At 39.7% G+C, this 20,822-nt stretch overlaps 1 protein-coding gene across 7 annotated transcripts in view; it reads left to right on the forward strand.

The window, feature by feature from the left end:
* Positions 1–3,342: 3,342 nt before the first annotated feature.
* COL8A1 (collagen type VIII alpha 1 chain) overlaps positions 3,343–20,822 on the forward strand; it is a 160,496-nt gene continuing 143,016 nt past the window's right edge. For all 7 annotated transcript variants that reach the window (XM_024355582.2, XM_009445993.4, XM_001141952.7 and 4 more), the window contains exon 1: positions 3,343–3,535. The gene's annotated coding sequence lies outside the window, so the exon portion shown is untranslated. The remainder of the gene's footprint in view (positions 3,536–20,822) is intronic.

The raw sequence follows: 20,822 nt of genomic DNA on the forward strand, positions 1-20,822 counted from the left end.
CTGTGATTTCCCTGGTTGCACACATACCCTCCCTTGCCTGGAATGTACTACTGTCCATCACTCGTCTATTTAAATGCTACTTTCCATGGCTCAGCTCAAATGCCACCTCCTCCCTGAAGTCTCTTTACTAAAATTCAACTATCAGGATTTCATGCTTTTCTTCCTCTGTGAGAAAAGATGTCATATTTTCCTCTGCTTTGAATACCTCACATTGTCTGATATCCATTCTTAATAAATATTTGTTAACTGATTAATTCTAAATAAACTCCAAAAAAGGGTTATATTTGCAAAGCTCTCAAAAGGAAGGTAATGATCTGTAGCTGTTATAGCCACACAATGGAAACTTCAGAGCATCTAGTATGTTGTCATTGGATTCCTTTCCTTCCACAGAAGACCAAACTAGGTCATTTCAAACCTCAGTCACCTTCAGAGAGATTCTAGGAAGGGCACACTAAGAGTCAGCAAAGAGACGACATTCCTGGATTCCTGACTTGTTGTCCAGATCTGCTACTGAATCAGATTCAGGCAACTGTGAATGGGAGAAATGAACTAATTATTAGTGCCATCCAAACAAAATGAAAGCAGTGCTTTTGTTATGTTGGCTGGATAATCAGGTTTGAAAGGAAGAAAGAATTAAAAATAAGAAGGGAAATTCAGCCTACAGCCATCAATTGTCTTTTCTTCAAATGTGCTTTTCTTGCCTTTCTGTTTTTTTTTTTTTTCACACGTATGTGATGGAACTGGAATGTTTGAGAAGAATTAACTTAGGATAGAAAAGATGATTTGTTGTAATCTGATAAGGGTATTTACTAACATATTTTATCACCCAGATTCTCCTCTAAAAGTCCCATTTTGTTTCCCCAGAACACATTTCTTTGCTAAATTAAAAAGTTCCAAAAGTGGTATTGTGCTTGTAAAATTACATCTGATTTCAGCGTTATGTCCAAGAATAGATAATGCAGTCCTATTTCTAGGTCTAGTAACAAGTGTTATTCGTTTGACAGACTTCACTCAGTAGATTTGGCCACATCCTCAAAAGACACACTATTTGGGAAGAGGAAAACTGAGTTATGGAGGGTAAGAAGAGAGTAAAACCAAATAGCAAACAGGCAGAAAGTTGATGTGAAAGTTTTAGCTTTCTAAGCATTCATTAAACTAACAAATGCTGACCATTCTCTATTGTCAGTCCTCAGTATTGCTGTTTATTCAATTAGCGAGACTATACATATTTATTGAGCACTTATTTTTTACTAGCTAGTAAGCCACTAGTTATAACTTTGTGCAGCCAAAAAATTATTGAATATAATTTGAATAGGGAACATAGAGATAAAAAATTATAAAAAGGCGAATAATCAATAATGCAAAACATCGTGAGTAAATTTGAAAACTCTAGTGTCAAATTTGTGTTTACGATAAAAATTTTAAATTTTTTATTTCATATATGATTGTTCTTGCCTCATATCCCGGGCACATGGGAGTTTATTTCGTTGACTCCCAGACGTAACCAATTGAGAATGAGCTTAGTTACAAAGGAAGCAATTGAGGCTTTGAGCTCTTGAAGCTAACAGATGGAAAATACATATGTAAAAACCTAAGTGCAGTGTAAACTCGGCACATATGGACGTAGGTATTATTATTATCCAAATGGCACTACTGGGTATTTTCTTAATAGATTCTTTTAAAATGCTTTTTTATAGTTGTGGACCTTTTTTAGACGAATAGTTCTTAAGAAGAGGAGGGGATTTTGTCCCTCAGCGACATTTGGCTAAATCTAGAGACATTTTTTATTTTCACAGCTGGGTGGGGAGTGAGGAGTGGGTACTGCTACTGGCATCTGGTGGGTAGGGGCCACGGATACTGCTTAACATTCTACAATGCACAGGAGAGGTCCCTACAACAGAGAAATATTCTCCCGAAAGTTTCAGCAGTGCTAAGTTTGAGTAATTCTGCTCTTCACTATCAGGTTTCCTTCTCTTGGAGCCTGCTACCAGCCAATGACATCAGGATCTAACCTGAGACGAACCTAGGTGTTCTATACCGCAGCCTGGTGTACCGAAGAGTGCCTAAGGTTTGCAAGCTCGCTAGCTGTGGCTCCCCCTCTCGCTAGCTTGAGCTAGTTATTTGAACCCTTGGAGATGCCTTTCTTTAAATTAAAAAAAATAAATAAATCTGCACAATATGAATCATACCTACCTCATAAGGTTGCGGTGAACACTGAATCAAGTACATATATACATATTCAGTACAAGTTCGTTCCTTTATTATTTCCAGCCTACCCATCCCTCCCCCCTCCCATTCCCGCCTTTCCCCCCTCCCGGTACTGTATCTCCCACCCCAAGTCTCAGGTTCTCTTTTAAAATGCTTTAATTCCTTTGGTGGCAAAAATCAGGCTTGGGCTAGGAAGTGAGTCACCACTCAGCAGCGAAAGGAGCTTGTTTTTCTTTCTCTGAATGCATTTCTTAGTAATTTCAGACTGATCCTTTAGCCACTTGTTGGTTGAATCCTCTCTTAATGTTTAAGACACACTGAGAAAGAACTGTGGCACCAAGACGTTTTCCGATTGTTAGGAATGAGAGTGTTTTAAATACCGAAAATAACCAGAGGGCAGAGAGCTCTGAAATCCTACGTTACATAAGCAGATGCTGGAAGACCCAGGCTGGTTCTGAGGTTCCTCTCTCCACAAGCAAGTCCACGCGAATCCTCCCTGTTGCTGGATTTACTTTAATACTGCCGAAGTCTCAAAAGGGGCCTCTGGATGCTCAGAGGACAGGCAGCGCAGGAACTTTCTTGTCAAATAAGCCTTGCCTGGAGGGAGAGGGATGGGGCGGTTTTCACCTGCGGGAGGTGGGACGGGGCTGAGGGCTGGGGGCTGCCTGGCTCCAGGCCATGTCAGTGCCTCCAGCTCCAGGTCCGGCTCCACCCTGCACTTTGGCTCTGCTGCCCGGACGCCCAGCTTCCCCTCCCTTGCCTCGCTTAGAAACCCTTCAGTTCTCCCGGACCGCTATGTAGCTTTTCAAATTCCCAAATTCACAGAAAACACCTTCAAAAGTCACAATCACCCACAACTCCCCCTGCCAAAAAATGTCGTGCAAAAACGGAAAATACTCCGATTCCCCTTTCCTCCCAGACACTCTCTCTCTCTCTGTCTCTGCTATTCATTTTCTCTCCCACCTTTCCCCATCTGTGGTCTAGATCCCTTTCACTATTTCTCGTTCCCTCTCTTTTTTCCCTTCTCCCTCTCTCTCCCTTTTCCACTCCTTCCTCCGTCGTGACCGCGCCCCCCCTCCCCCCGCCCCGTCGTCTCTCCTCCGCCTTGCGGGCTCCAGTCTCTGCCCGCCCCTCCCCAGAGAAGAGTGTCCAGCTCCTCCAGAGGCTGCCCGCCCGCCGCTCCTTCCCTGCCCACCTACTATGAGGAGCAGCTCCTCCCACCTGCCCATAAAAGCCAAGTGCATGTTACCAGCAGCCGATCACAGCCCTTCCCCGATCCTCTCCGTGGGAGCCAGCGAGCCTCTCTCCCTGATCTTACGTGCTCAAGGTAAGACAGCACTTCTGCAGGCAGCTCACCTACCAGGGGTTGCTATGGGGGAGTAAGTCACCCTCTGGCCAACGCGTTTGCTGTTTGGTTAGAGCTGATTCTTACGGATGCGCGATCCGCTGCTCCTTTAACTAGCAACTGGTTTGAAAACAAACTTCTGTTTGAATGGTAAAATAAAAGCTCCTTCAGGGAAGAAACAGCAGCATAAATATTGCGAAACCTTTCTCTTTTTAAATCACTTTTTCTCCTGTTGCTGACTGTTGCTTAGGTTAAAATGTATCTGTTTGGGGTGTTGTACTGACGTTTTTCACTGTACCTATTTCACACATCAGTGGGGGCAAGGAAAACGTTGTCCCATTGTCAAAAATGTACTTTAAAAGAACACAGTTAACTTCCTAAAAATAGCACAGTCAAAAGGTCTGCTAACAATTTTGTGATGTTTTCCAAACCCCCAAGACAGCTTCTGTGAGTCCTTTAAAAAAATATCTTTCCAGGTTTTAGCGCTTGGAAAAAAATGATGTGAACGGGTGCCCTTTGCACGGGGACAGTAAGTAATCAGGTGGCTGGTAGATAGGAAGGAACAAATCCAAATTCACAAGCCAGGGTAGAATGTGCTCTCTCACCAGGCTATCTTTTCACGACATCCTAAAATGAGAATTACGATGGAACTAAGAAAGTGTATAAAAGAACTTCATGAATTTCTGTACACACACCTAAACATAAAGCGTTTCAATATGTTTCACAGTAAGAGAATAATACAGGCCAGATTATACAATACTTCTGTGCACACCAGATGGTTGTAAAGAAAGATCAGCGAGAAAGGCTTTGGAAGTTTTAATCCTTCTTTCCACCTTTTTTCCCCCGCATTTAGTAAATCACAACCTACCTGATTGGCATGCAATTATCAGAGATATTCAGTGTTTAAGCTACCCTCTTTAAAAGAAAATGATCTCTTCTTATTCCTAAGGTAGAATAAATGTGCACCTGTGAAAGGAAAAACATACTCCACAGCCACTTCTGTAAAACCAGACACTTGGTCCATGAAGTTTGCCATCAAATTCTGTGGGTTGTGTGGGATGAAACTCTCTCAAGTGGGAGAAAAACCCTCTTCAAATGTTTCCTCTGGGGAATTGCTCAAGACCACTTAGAGAAGGCAAACCAAAAGTACCAGTCAGGAAACCAAACCACTCTTTTAGCCCTTAAGGTTCTTAAAGTAAGAAGAGAAATGTTTCACTTTTTTATTTTTTTGTTTGTTTATATTATCTCATGTGGAAAGAAAAAACTCACCGAAGCTGTATAAAATTCTCCCCTGTTAAAGAAACAAGACTCATTAGAAATTTAACTTAGGTCTTCCAAACCATTTCTCCTTAGCTTTTGCATATCAAAAGTAATAAAAATATTTAAAAGTTCTGCTTGAGATGGAGAGGATTCAATGCTGTTACTCAAATGCAAGAGTTATATATAAAGTTTCAGTCACGTTAAATTTTTCTTCATTGGAAAAAAATATTGCAAGAAGTGCAGTTTCCTTTAAGCAAATTATATAAAATTACTATTGGCCAAGATAGTATGTGACCTGAGCATATTAACATACCTTTTATCTCATGCCACAATGCAGACTGCTTGCTTTATATCTGATGCACATAGGTAATCAACCATGACAAGAGTACAGGTATGGGACAAGGCCAGACCAAGTATGTGGCACATTCAAGTTAATTCTTCTTTTATGGTAGTGCCTGACTCACACCCATTATCACAAGGATGAAAATACGCTGCTTCATTCACCAGATCCCCTTGAGGGAAGTTATCTTTTCTTGGGGTGGAGGGAGAAATGCTCCCAGTTTAAATGAGCTTCCAGTTATTCCTAAGTTTGGGGATAAAAGTATTCTCCAAGGGTTTACTTCTGCTTTCTCTGGCAATTAATCCACCGGACCAGCTATGGACCGTTAAACAGTAACTGCCTTCCATATGTCCCATCAAGTTCAAGCCCCTAAATAACTGAGTGAGATCATCTTAGATTGCTCATGATCTAACTTTCCCAGGAGCAAAGCTATCCTTTCTCCATAGAGTACATACCAAGCAAGATGACACTGCTCTTCTTAAGCTTTTAGAAAAATCAGTGTCGAAGTTTCATGTAGTTGCCCCCAAATCTCCCCTTCTGCATGGGATGTGGATACTTCACGTGAGTCTCCTCTTTTTGCCATTATGTAGCTGCCTCTTGATCAAGTCCATGACTATACCCAACCAATGCCATTGCGGCAGACTTGGGAGGACTTCTTAATGCTTCTCAGAAAAGATAAGATGAGAAGCTGCCCCTTTCACTAGAGACACAAGAAGGGAGCTCTACTGATTTTGAGGGCTTGCTGATCCTACAGAAATGTGCATTTTAGATGTTCTACTACTGTCAAAATTATAAAATGATATCCTTTGCATGATCAGAAAACATATGCCACTTTATTCCTATTTATGAAATAAAAATCAAGGAGAAGAGGACTGGGGTGAAAAGGGACTTGAAAGAGAAGCTGGAGGAATCACAGAAGTGCCCTAGGAGAAAAGCAAGATTAGGAGCTCTGTTACGAAACGCAACTTCTCCCAACCCTCATTTATGTGAACATGAGGGGATGGGGAAGAGCAAAAATCCATGTCTGCTCTTGTCTTTTTATTTGTTTGTTGTTTTTTAATCAATGAGAGTATAAGATCCATCTCTACTATGCCCTTCTCCTTAGCCCTCCTTCTTTAGCAGAAAAGAACAGCTTGGTTCTAATGATGAAAATGATTTCAGGTTTGCCCCATATTTAAAAACCCACAGTAATTTGCTAGTCATAATTCTAAAAGCTATACTATAAGTTAAAATAAAAAACTCCTTAAAATATGTTTTTAACTAATGGATGGGTCACATCAACAAAACCAACCCTAAGTCTCCTGAAAAGTGTAATGTTGAGTGCTTATTTGTAAGTTAAAAGTTAGAAACAGCAATTTACTCCTTATCCATGGTTACTCACTTTGGTATGGAAACTTGCAGACAGATTGAGACACACCGTATTTCCTAAAACCTCTGGTCCTCCAAGTAACCCTCTGGGAGCTAGGTGTTTCTGCCTTGACCTCCTTCTCTTCAACCAGACCCCTATAAACATACATGTGCATAAGTTAAAGAAGGTACAGATCTTGAAACATGAGTGTATTCTTGTGAAAGGTGCACTGGTCTAACTATTGAGTGAAAAGAAAACCAAAAGGAGAGGAGAGGAGAATTAAGGGGAGAATGAATGCCCTTTGGAATTTAGAGAATCTTTCTTTTTAGCATTGTGTGAAAAGGATCTCTCAATCCCTAAAGCATCTAGGAATACACATTTATTTAAAGAACCTGTTCAAAAGTTGTCACAAAATGCTAGGAGTATAATGAAGGAGATCTTCCAGTGACCTGGCAGATATTAACAGCAGGTTACACCCCACAGTACTAAATTATAGCTCTATTAAACTTCCCCTTTCTAGAGAGATAAGGAGTGAGAAGTATGAGCATTAACCACATTTCAACACAAACAGAGAAAAGCTGCTAATGAGAGATCCCTCTATCACTTTAGTAACTCCATTTGTTGTTTGAGGGAGAAGGTTCTTCATAGTTTTTCCTCAAGCAGATTTGCAGGAATGGGGTTAAAGGGAGTCACACAAGGTTAGAATGTCCACAAGCCTGAAGCCCTGTGTACTCAAATTCATGAAGCCATTGAAATTGCATCAGATCAAACTGAAGTGAATAAAACGAAAATTGTTCACCAAAACTGATCACAGAGTAATCAATAAAAATAAAAATAATGAATTCTAACTTCTCAATGTAGGATAAGAGCAAAAGCAACAACTTTAGCTGACTATGTAAAATATGAACACACACTTGACAATTCACCTTCGGTGTCCTCTATTTATTTGGGGCTCACTTCTATTGTCCCTTCTGGACAGCAAAAACTGACCCTTCTCTCCTTCAGCAAACCTTTCAGGATGTGCAGATGCAGTCATAGTCCCTCTGTGACATCTCATTTGTTCTTTCCCTGGAAAAAATCTCTTTTTAATTCTCATAGAACAAGTTTCTAAAGAACCACTCATACTTGTGGCTTCTCTCATTACCAAAAATTTCCTCATACTTCTCTTAAATAGGATATAAATTTTCACCCTATCAAATGTAAGTTTCACATTTTTCTAAACTTTAATTCACATACCTAGAAGAAAGTAATTTAAAATTGCTACTTGCCTCCAACAGAATATCTGAGATGAGGTTTCAAAGCCATTTTACTTATCCAGTACTTATTATAACTTCTTGGAAATTAAAAAAACTTTAGAGAATCATAAAAGATAAATTCTGGAAAAGACCTTAGAGCTAATTGTAACTAAAAGTTAATTTTACAGGTGCAAAAGATCAGAAAGATTAATGTCTTTCCCAAGGCCACCCAGATGAGTACAGCGCACCCAAGGCTGGAGTTCATACAGCCAGTTTCTCCAACCAGTGCTTAATCTTGAATAACTGCAGTGTGGCTCCTCGCGTAATGTGAATCTAAGGTGTCTTTGACTATGCTGAGCATTCCATAGGCACTTAACATACAGGGCTCTCAGAAACCATAGCTTGGTAGAGGTTTGGACTACAGCTATACCTCTACTACCAAATGTCTAGGACACGTTGACATAAATTCTTGTGAAGAGTGAAGTCAATGGTCATCACCATCACAGGGATGGTATGTTTTTAACCAGCCCAGGATATGGTACATAGTAGCTGCTCAGTAAATCTGTGTTGAGTGGGTGAATGAATGGGGAAAAAAAGCTAAGTATAAAATATCCATTTTCCTAAACTCCTTTCTTACTTGTAGAAAATATAGTCTATAAAACTACTTTCTACAAAGTAAGGGATTTACAAAGTAAATTTTACTTCATAGAAAACAGTCTATACAGACATACAGTGACTCAGGTCTCAAATGTATTGAGTTTAAGATTCTCCCTTGCTTTGGGAAATCTAGGAGAGTTCATTTTAGCCTTAGCAATGGCTAAGCCATTTTCCTGTCTACAATATTCTCACTAGTTCTTCCCATATTTACTTGAGTTCTAGAAACTGTATTATTTTTTACAGGAGGCTTAAGATCTAGTTCCAATATTCATTTGAGAGAATAAATGAATTAGAATGTGAGATTTACAGCGTAACTCTCCTCTTCCACCCAACAGACAAAGTGTTGCCAATTTAACCATTTTGTACCTTCCTCGGCCTCTAATGAGAGAAAGAGCAAAATACCCATAATGGATAATCAGGAAAAACATTAAGGGACACATCAGTCAGAATGTGTAGGTATGAGATTTGTTGTAACAGAGGGGAGAGGTGATCAAGCGACCAAGAGTATAGAGACAAGACAGTGAAGCTAAGAGAGTTTATTCCTCTGAAACAGAGGAGGGAGAATCTCCAAGAGTTTTGAAATGCTACAAGAGATTTTAATAGGATTGTCCAAAACCAGACCCTCTCAATTGCTTGAGAGATGACTTTCTGTTTGAGTCAGGGTTCTTTAAATACAACACTAATTGAAGCCTGGATGACACAGGTGTGAAAGCTTTATAAGTACCATATCTATTAAAACTCTTCTTATCATTTGACTGGCCCTCAAGTGGGAAAGGAACCTCATTTCACCTCCTTTTAGACTGGACTCTGACCCAGGATAATAACTCCATGGATGTCAAGTCATTGAAATGTCCTCTGCTAAAATAACAACACAATTATTGGTAACACATAAAGTCACTCCATCATAGAAAGTGACGAAGGCAGGAAAGAATATTCTTGTATTGTTTCTGTAAACAATTTACTCTGAATAAGCAGACAGATGTTAGCCCAGATGCTTCTTCACTTTCCTCTGAAGCATGCCTGACAATTATTTCCATATCTCCGAAATAGTGTGTTTCTAAAATTGATTTATTATATGTTAAATTTAACACAGTCTATGGCTAAGCATCATTGTGAAAACATTCTTTTAAGTAAGTCTTTCTTGAAGACTGTCCCTCTTAAGCTTCCAATTGATGTGTTTACATCACAGGATATTTAGGCATTGGATCATTTGATGTGCTGAGACTGAAGACAATCTCTTCATGTGCTACTTTTCCAACTCTAACTAAATAGGCCTGGGTGTGGGTGTCAGCTGTCAACTTCTCTAGGAAATAACATGTATCTAGCCTATTGGGGAGCTTCTCTAGTCCCCTCTGTTAGCTAGATAAAACAGCTGCTTTTTGGAAGTCTGGGCCAATGGCCTGCATAATTGAGGCTTTGTGTTCTAAGGCAATTATGGCTAGTTTATGGCAGCAGAGGGGTTAAGTTGCAGCTGCCTTCAGTTCAGTAGGAGGATTTCAAATATTAACAGCTGACCGAAGAGCACTGTGATGGGGCAGGTGGGACACATTTTCAAGCCATCATCCCATTTAGGATCTTCTTCCAACTAGCATGCTGTCTACACTCTGACGATAAGCCTAAACTTCATTCATAAATTCAGTGATGATTGTACATTATTGTATTTCTTTAAAGATCTACTTAGCGATTGCCCAGTCTTAAAGTCCAGGAGTCATGGTGTTCACCAATGCTATCAATCCAAACAAGCGGCTTCTTGTTAAATGGCAGACATAAGATTAAAGCCAAAAAGTACATGAAGGGAGGCACTAGGGGGAGCTAAGAATTTGTGAGTTAGGTAGCCAAGATTGTTGAGGTTGGAAGAATGAGGAAAGAAAGGGGATCTGTGGCAAAAATATGCTATTGGATCCACAGTTCTAGTTTAAGGACATGTCTAGTCCCTTTTCCAGCCCCCAGTTAATTACAGTCCCCTGCTGCCCAAATGGAGAGGGAGGTTGTTCACCAGTAGAGGGAGCCAGGGGCTGGGTGTCTCAATAGAAACTGATCTGGTCCCAGAAGGGGCCTTTAGATTTAAGATTTTCAGATCGAAGGCAGAGCAAAGTGTCCCTTACAACCAATGGCTAAAATGTATGCCACTGTAGTAGATCACATTGTTAGTTTTCTTTTTTAAAAAAAAATCCTAATTTAAGCCTCTAAGAATAAATCACCCACATTTCTGGCATTAGCAATGCCTGAAATGTCCGGGCTTGTGGAAGTTTATTTGAAAGAAAACTAAAACAATCTTAGAAAATGTTCTTTCCAAGGCTACCACCAGCCAAGACTGAATCTAAATGCTCAATTCAGTAATAAACAAAGCCTGGCAGCTGAGGGTCAGTGAGAGACAAGCACAGTGAGGAAGCCTGCGGTGACTAGACCCTCCCTGTCAGTGGAGTAAGGGGAAGGGAGCTGGGAGAAAAAAGACAGAAATGGGCCAAATAGGCTTCTCCAGCCCAGAGGGTCCAGAACCTGCTCCCCTAAATCTGGGTCTCTCCAGGGAGCAGCCAGGGTCTTGCCTAGACTGAAGTGAATACCTTTCTGTTGAACATTTCCATTGCACAGCTGTGTGGGGATGGCTTGTTAAGACTTGAGACACTTGCATAATTCAGAACCCTTTGGGGGATAGAGATCAATTAGGACCATAAAAAAAATCCTTGGCACACCAGAGGAGAGCTGCTTGCTTAGTAAAAATTATGACATTCACAGCAAAACAGCAATCCTCTAAGATCATTTTTTGCATCCATAGAGATGAAGCTATGGAGTTGGTGTGCATGTGACTTGTGAATCACCAGAAAATCTTCAGTGTTTTAATTTCAAAAACACCTTGACTCTCTCTGGGACAAGGGGCGTGTCACTGATCATCTCTGTGCCTTAATTTATTTATCTTAAGCAGAACAATTTTTAAATAACTACCTTCTTTACCACTTAGAGACATGTGAGGTCCTGTCAAGTATTTTTCAGAAAGATACTAATTAAGCATGCATTTTATGGTTACTAATTTAGTATGGTAAATGGATTATACTTACAATAACTAGGAAGGGCTCAAAATATTTATACAAAATCAGTCAAAATGGGATAAAATGTCAAGTAGCCACATATAGCAAGAGCATTTTTGTTTCTCAGAATACAGAGGTCAATCCCACATATCTCAAAAGGCCAAACAAGATCAAGGGTAAGTGGAAAGTAAAAAACAAATAATAATTAGAAAATGGCTTAAAGAGTCTTAAAAGGCTTATATTCTTACCAATCTGTATTTTGAGACCAGCCAAAGGAGAATTTCTCACATACAATACAGGGTTTCTGATCTAAAAACTCTATTTTAACTGGAGAAAGATAACTGTTTAATAATGACTTTTGTATAAAATCTCTGCATCCCTTGCTTCAACATTTTCCAAAGTGCATTTCAAAACACCGCTACCTGGGATTCATCAATGTTTATACAGAAAAAAGTTCTGTGGTCAAATAAGTTTTAGAAACACTCAATGAAACAATATTAAACATTTTTATTCACTGTATGACTTCACAGAAATTTTTATATGCTATATATATTTTCATCCTTCAAAAATGTTACAATCGAGTGTTCCTTAAACATTTGATGACAGATCTACCCTGCCTGAGCACATCTCCTGGGACTGATATTCTACGGAACAGCTTAAGAATAGTTTAAGAATCACTTCCTGCAGCATTATTTCAAGATCAGTCAGAACATGGTATTTTCAGTCTTGCTAGTTGTTAAGTAATACATACTGAATGTCACTATATGTAGAGAGATTTCTAAAACCCAGGGGAAAAAGGAACAAAAGAAGCAGATAACATGCCTTTGTTCTATGGCTCAATTCTTTATTACAATAATAGCAAGAATGCCAGAAATATTATTCAAGTCTCTCTCTCTCTCTCTCTCTCTCTCATATCTTCAACCTCCACTTCTACCCAAAAAATCTTTAGAACACTGGACAAATTGAAGTTGTCTCTTCCTTTCCATCCCACTCTCTGGATACTGCATAGAGAGAAGTGGCCAACAATGAGCAATAAGTTCAATAAACAAGGAGCCTAGATAATTCTTTGAACTAGCTCATCAGTCTCTGAGCTGTTAATTCCCTGCTTTATCTTTACTATCATTAACTAACCAAGATCGTTGGCCAAATATTTTCTTTGAGCATTTGCTTTCTCACCATCAATAGGGAGCTAATTTCTGTAGGAGGAACACACTGATATTCTGGTGTAATTTACTGAATGAGCAATTACTTAGTTTATCTATGACACTCAGACCTCCCACTCCATACAATTTACTATTTATCTTAGGACATTACTCTGGGAATTATCTTTCCACTTCACAAAGTTAGTGCCTGGAGGTCAGTATCCCATAAGTGGCACAGTTGAGCACCCTCTCCTTTAAGAAAATAAGTAGCTCGTAGTCATCTAAAGGAGAAGGGAGAAATTCAAACACATCATTAATGGTTATAATAATAAAAGCTATTTGTTGTCTAACAGGACCAGATATTATGCTAGTCCCGTTATCTATATTCCCCATGTCAACCCTACAAGAAGGGTATTATTATTCCCAATTTAACGATGAGAAAAACTAAGCCTCCACTCGTTAAGCAAATTGCCTAGGGCCACACAGCTAGGAAGAGGCAGAGCAGGTTCTTCTATCCAGGTCACAGTCCAAAGTCTATGGTCTTCCTGCCCGCCTGTGCTGCTTCTCATGATGTCTTGTCCTATCATAAAGGAAAAAAATAAAAATAAACTTCCTATGACAACGCCTCTGACTCATAAAGAAAGTGAGAGAATTCTAGTGGCTCTGTTCCTAGACACTGCTTACTGGCTCTGTTTCTTGTTTAATACAGTGATTTTAATTTCTTTTTCTTTTTTGTTTTTTTTAATCTAAAAGCATGCTGTCATTTCAGAGCCAAAAAAGTAAGGACTGTGTAATTAGAAAAGAAAAAACAAACAAACAAAAAACAAAGCAAAACAAAAAACATCATTTCTCCCTAGGGTAATTTTTAAGGGCTAAAAGTTAGTCCGTAAACTCTCCCCAAGTGAAGACAAGTTGCTTGGCACCAATCCGGTAAAAAGAATGACAGTCTAGCATGTCATTCTTAAGGCAATAGAAATTTCCATGATTCTATGAGAAACACTAGAGCAAAGGCACTTCGGCACATTAAATGAACTTGTATCTAGCTCCCCAGATTATTCTCTTTGGCACGACTTTTACCATAAACCGTAGCCAGATGATGACAGTAAAGATGACTTAAATGTTTCCCCCAAGCCAAGAGAGTCACCTAGGAAAATGTCTATGTTGTCTACACCTGCTGCTTAGCCTGCAGTGAGAGTATATATAGAAATAAATATACCTCAAGCCCTTCCTTTATCCTGTGCCAAAGACAAAAAAGGAAACAAAGCCTAGCTTTTTCCCCATGCTCACATTCTGCTATGTTTTTGGCTTTTGTTCTTGATCTTCCCTCTCTGCTTGTAGTATTTCTCACTTAATCTACTAGATTAATTTATACTCTTCTTCCAAGATTCAGATTCAGTAAGTATCTTCCCCTCTGTGAGAACATGCCTGAAACCAGCCTAACCCAAGCTGCCTCGTGGATCTCCTTCAGACTCCCTAGAACTCTCTGTACAAGCCCTGCCACAGTTGTCTCCATTCTATAATGGCATGGGTTTAATTTGTGTATCCATCTCCATAAAGACCGTGAGCTCCTTGCAGAAAGATTTGTGTCTTATTTACCTCTGCAACCTCAATGCTTGGCACATAATAAGGGCTTAATAAATGTGAAAAGAAAAGAAAAAAATAGGGGTGGGAGAATAAAATAAGTTGACGGTGAATAAAGATTTTAATGGTGCTACTCTCTGTCCCCATAAATTGTTCTAAAAAGGGACAATTTGGCCTAAGTTCGTTCTTGAAGCCTTGATGTGATTGGGGTATATCTAGATATGGTAGAAACTCCTTTCCATTCTGAAATATTCCTTGATGAAAATGAACATCTTAGAAAGAATAAAAGTTCTGAATAAAATTTAGAATATCCTGATTTCTTTAGGACTTCATGAAATGACCAACACTACCCCAGTCTTCCGTGTGGTTTTCTGAGAGAACCAAGAACTGCGCTTCCACATTCCACATCTCCCTTTCCTCCCCATCCCATAGCATAAATATGTGCTCTCTCTTGCTCACTCTTTCTCTCTCTGTCATACACACACACACATACACATACACAGTGTTACTAGGCTTTGACTCAACTCTGCAGCTAAACATGGGGCATAAGATGAATGCCTAATGGTATTCTAATATTAATATTGGTGCTCCATATACCAGGTTACACAAAGAAAAATTATTTCCCATGTGACCATTGTCCCAGGATTGTTAGTACCCTGCTCAAAAGGATTTAATGGCATTATGAAATGTAGAACAAACACTTTAGCTTGACAGTCGAGTCTCACAACCTGTCTCACCCCAAAGCTTCTTTTCATCTTCACCTCCCTCAAGTCTATAAACAGGAATTAAATCTGATGGGCTACTACTCCCCCAAACATTCCTTTTTCCTTTCTCTACAGAAAATGTCCCCCATTCTCCTTTCAACCTGTCAGAATAACCATAATTTCAAAATCCTATTAAAGCCTTCATCAATATTATAACAAGCACTGATCCTTCCCTATTCTCAACTAACAAGCAGTTACTCTAAATGCCAGTAATATGTCACCTATACACTGTATTGAATAAGTCAGGACTGTCTAATAGAACTTTTTGCAATGATGGAATCATTCTGCCTTCTACAGCTGAGCTCTCCAATATGATAGCCACTAGCCACGTATGGCTACTAAGCACTTTATTTTTATTTTTATTTTTTTTTTTTGAGACAGAATCTCACTCTGTAGCCCAAGCTGGAGTGCAGTGGCATGATCTTGGCTCACTGTGACCTTCACCTCCGGGGTTCAAGTTATTCTCCTGCCTCAGCCTCCCGAGTAGCTGGGACTACAGGTGCACGCCACCACACCCAGCTAATTTTTGTATTTTAATACAGACAGGGTTTCACCATGTTGCCTAAGATAGTCTCGAACTCCTGAGCTAAGGTGCTCTCCCCACCTCGGCCTCCCAAAGTGCTAGGACTACTAAGCATTTTAAATGTGGCTAACACAAATGAGGTACTGGATTTTTTACATTTTATTTTAATCTCTTTAAATTTAAAATTAAATAACCACATGTGGCTAATGGATACTGTATTGAACAAGAAACTATTTAACTTTTTATGTGCTATGGTTTAGGTCCCTTGGTGAGCATATAAACTACTGAAAAAATTGAATAAGATATGCTTTTTTCTATCCCCAGTGAATGCTATGACTGCAGTAGTGTTCATTAAATGTCATGTTCAATGCACTGCCTGACTACAGGGTCTTTTGCCAACTGTTATGTTATTTTAAAGAAGTCTTCTTCCCTATATCTGTAATTTTAATAATATTGTACAAATGGTGTTTGCCTCCTTTTTTTCCTTTATTTTAGTGGCTTAAAATCCCTCAGAATGACACCCTATCACTGCCTGGATTCTTTATCACTATATAAACAAAATGGGATGAGGAATGAAAAAGTTCCATTATTCATTACCATCTCATTTCTTTTCCCCTTGGGGAAAAAGCATGGTTTAAATACCTGCTGAGACATACAATTGCTTCAGTCTTCAATATGACCATTTCTACAGAGACTATCCCTGGGTATTGGAAACAAATTCAGCTCACAGATTTTTGCTTTTCTTTCCTCCTGAAACCTCACCACCTTTTAAAGAAAAGTAGTTCTTTATCATAGATTTTCCCAGAGCATTTTTGTCTCTATTTCTGTGTTCTGCAGTGGACAACCTGAAACACTGCGAAGAAGGCTAAGCTCTCCGCCAGCAGGTCAGGGGAGGTAGCATGTCTTGGAATTTGACAATGATGTGCCCCTGGCACTTGCTGGCTTACCAACAGCCCTTCAGGAATCATCATGCCAACAGGCCAACCATGCAGTAAAATCCTGTACCTGGCAAAGCCATGAGCAAAGTGATCAAACATTCTGTCTGCAGATTAGATTCTAACCTATTAATAAGCCTTCAGAAAATAAGCCAGAGTGAATCTCTAACAGCAATAGTTTACAGAGATGTTTAATGATGTCAGAGTTCGGCCACCCTACGTGCTTTCCTTCTGACTCAGCACAGAGCAGGACAAGGGCAAAAGAGCCACTCCAGAAGCCAGGGCAATCAGCTGTATCTTTTCCATTCGCAGCTAAGTTTACTTGGAATGACTGGAAAAACCTTCAATGAAAACTCTTTCTAAAATAATAAGAGACTTTATCCTGCTGTCATGAGCCAGACAACATCAAGAAATAATTATGGGTGTGTATTTTCCTCTGCCTTGTAAAATGTTTACAAATTGTATCATAAGAAAGCTCTAGAGTCAATGGTAAAGATAGCAATAACATTTAACTTGTAAATTTTTTATATCTAGCCATAAAAGAATCACCATGTGTTTAAATCACATTTGAATACATATAAATAAAATTCTCATCTGCAGACATGAGCCAGTGGCTAAAGGAAGAATCCATGACTCCTTTTCCACAGAGAAAGTACACCGGAGATGTTTAGCTTCTCGTATTTATGAAATAGAATTCATTGTCGCCACATCAGCAAAAGAGTGTTGCAAGGATCTTAATTTGGGAACTTTGAAACATGAAAATAATCTATAAATAATGATGATAATAACCTTTGTGGAGAAACTTACAGTTTGCTTCATTTATTTTATGTACATTCCTTCATTTGAATTTGGTAGGGAGGGGTTTTATCTGCAATTTACACATAAGGCAGTAGAGGCTTAGAGAGATTAAGTCAATTTCTTTATATCATTAATATCGTGAGTGTTGGGGCTGGAATATACACCTGGATCATCCCATCCCTGAAGTCCTCTTCTTTCTACTAATCCAGGCTGAATCTTAACAAAATCACATCCAGAAATAGTTTGGAGCATCCTGGTAGCAGAAAAAAGAAAGTGCAGCAAAAGAAAGCGGACTGACCTGCAAGGTTTGCTTAGGGAAAAGTGATTGAGAATGTGCTTTTCAAGAAGAGAACCCAAACTCTCCTCAATAATATGGCAGCTAACATGTCTTGATGGGCTAGTCAGCAGGAATAGTTTTGTAGGTTATCTTCTGTATAGTTTATGATTTTAAAGGACACCCATTTTAAACCTGTCTGTAAATTTTTAAATGATAGTTTTAAATCCCCCTTTTTATTTAATGCCCAAATGTGTGTAATTTATGCAGACAAAATAAAATACCTTAAATTATCTGTGGGAAGCTACTACCATGACCTGAATAAAAAGCACTGAAGTTAGCATAAGAAGCCCTGAGATGAAGTCCCACTTTTACCACTGAACAACGCAGCCATCCTGGGCAAGACAGTAAGTCTTGCCAAGTCTTTGCTTCCTCTGCTCTAAAATAAACTTACCTCTCAGGATTGATGTGAAAGTTAAATAAGATAACATGTAAGAAAGTGTCTGCTAGTCAGAAGGTGCTCAATAAAAGTTTATTTAATACTACTGCAAACCAATTATTGAACGTTTAATTAAGTGCCAGCACAGCGGTCATTTAGGTGAGCAGCAGCTTCAAGTGTCGCTGTCTACGTGTTGCAAATAAGGGCACTAAGAATCTCTGTGCCTTGTAGCTCATTTAATGAGCTCTTTCCTATGCCAGAGTCCTACTGTGCATTGGTCATGGTGGCAGTGTAAACTATTTATGGGCTGATTGACATTTTTGGTCTTTTTTTTGGTTTTGGTTTGGTTTGGGTGGGGGGTTGTGTTTTGTTTAATTGTTCTTTGTTTATACCAAATGGCAACAGTTCAATCTCCCCACCAGTTCCCCTAAAAGGAAATTTTCCTGGTTGTACAATACCTGTCCAGTTCACGGGCATCTCTCTCCCTTCACCATGTCAATGCACAGTATATATAGAGTCCACGTGTGGGTTGTGTATGTGTCTGTGTGTGTGTGGTGGGCAGCTGTGGCATCACCAGGAAAAATGTGGCTGTTCTGAATGTCTCATCTAAGATCTTACCTCATCCCGTGAGTTTCTGGAGTTTTGTGCTGCTGTGCTCTACAACACTCTCCTTGAGGCTGCCAGCATCCTAGATGCATCCTGGCCCCTGTATTTTGATGCATCAATAAATCTCCTTAAGCCCTGTGCATATTCCCTGCAATATTTAATGTCAGTGTACCAGAGTCCTTGTATTAGTCAGGGTTCTCTAAAGGGACAGAGCTAATAGGATAGATGTATTTATGAAAGGGAGTTTATTAAGGATTACTGGCTCACATGATCACAAGGTGAAGTCCCCCAATAGGCCGTCTGCAAGCTGGGGAGCAAGGAAGCCAGTCCAAGTCCCAAAATCTCAAAAGTAGGGAGGCGGACAGTGCAGCCTTCAGTCTGTGGCCGAGGGCCTGAGAGCCCCTGGCAAACCACTGGTGTAAGTCCAAGACTCCAAAAGCTGAAGAACTTGAAGTCCAATGTTTGAGGGCAGAAAGCATCCAACACAGGAGAAAAATGAAGACCGGCAGACTCAGCAAGTCTGCTCTTTCCACCTTCTTCTGCCTGCTTTATTCTAGCCGTGCTGGCAGTTGATTAGATGGTGCCCACCCAGATTGAGGGTGGGTCTGCCTTTCCCAGTCCAGTGACTCAAATGTTAATCTCCTTTGGCAACACCCTCACAGACACACCCAGGAACAATACTTGGCATCCTTCAATCCAATCGAGTTGACACTCAATATTAACTATCACAATTCTACCTTACTTGATTTCCATTTTCCTGTCAGAAATGCCCTGACTTTTTTACCTGTGTGTCTTAATTACCAAGAATCCGTCCAGGTTATCTTAAGAAAATGGCTCTAAGAAGCCCAGTGTGGCTGGGAACATTGGCTCACACCTGTAATCCCAGCACTTTGGGAGATGAAGACAGGTAGATCACTTGAGCCTAGGAGTTTGAGACCAGCCTGGGCAACATGGCGAAACTCCATCTCTACAAAATGTACAAAAACTAGCCAGGTGTGGTGGTGCATGCCTGTAGTCCCAGCCACTCAAGAGGCTGAAGTGGGAGGATCACTTTAGCCCGGGAGGTGGAGGCTGCAGTGAGCTGTAATTGTGCCACTACACTCCAGCCTGGACAACAGAGTAAGACCCTGTCTCAAAAAAAAAAAAACACAATGTGAGAATAAAGGAAATTACAAGCTATAGTGGAAGATATTTTAGTTCATAAAAACAAAGGAAGAAGGACCATAAGAGGTTTTTTTTAAGACTTATCTTCTCAAGTTCTATTATCTCCGTTTTGTTTGGTTAGGACTTCCATGCCAACCTCATTTATTCATTCATTCAATAGTTATTGAGACCCACCATGTGCCAAGCCCTGTGCTAGGTGCCATCAAGGATGGTTTCTACTGCACCCATAGGTTGCAGTTGAAAGGCACAGAAACCAGTAAAAAGCCACTTAGAGAACAAATGCACGGGGAATGTGAAAACCCCTTTCTTCCTTTTACTATGGAAGAGAGGCCACTTTTTCTGCATTTCTCTGAGCCCTCCCTGGGGCAAGTGTCCTCTCACATCATACCCATCTCTACCCAGCAGAAGGCTCTCACTCAAGGACTGTCAAGGATAACTAATTCAAGACCCATCCCACCCACTGGGTGCCAAAAAGCTAGCAAGTCAGCTACCTAATAGGTGTCTTTTGAGACATTCAACACACATAGATTTTAAATATACAAAACAAGAAACTGTCTTTACATGGTAGTCTTTCAACTAAAATGGTTTCAAGATCTTAAATTTGTTGCCATCAAGGTACTATACAATGAAAACTGGTGGTCCCAGGGATGACCCTGAAATACTGTGAGGTCCTGAGGCCCGGCAGCAGACAGAGGCACTCAGCATTCAGTAAACGCTCATTGGGTAAATAGTATCTGAATCGCTGGAGAAAAACTAAATTATTGCAAGTTGAGTTTTAGAAGTAAAATATATTTAAAGTGATATTTCATTTATCTAAAATTCTAACTTTTGACAATTTCAACTTCATAGTACACAATTGAGGACAAAAAGTAAATCAAAAGTGCTCAGAGAATAAAAGACAATGGTCATTAAGGTTTATATTCGTAAGCAGTCATGTGGAGTCTTCACTTTGAGCCTATTTACCTTTACTTCATGAATAATGTTAACACACGTGGTTCTCTGAGTTCTCAGAACATAGCCAACTTGAAGCACCGACCTAGAAAAAGGAGAGGAGCTGCAACAAGTAAGTGCACTGACAGAAGGAAGAAAGAAAAGTATGGAGGCCTAACAAGAAAGTAAGAAAAAAAGAAGCTATACAAACACAAGAATTTAGAAAGCAAAATGGCATTCACTGTGG

This window comes from Pan troglodytes, chromosome 2, assembly GCF_028858775.2.
Source record: "Pan troglodytes isolate AG18354 chromosome 2, NHGRI_mPanTro3-v2.0_pri, whole genome shotgun sequence".
Classification (NCBI taxonomy): Eukaryota; Metazoa; Chordata; class Mammalia; order Primates; family Hominidae; genus Pan; species Pan troglodytes.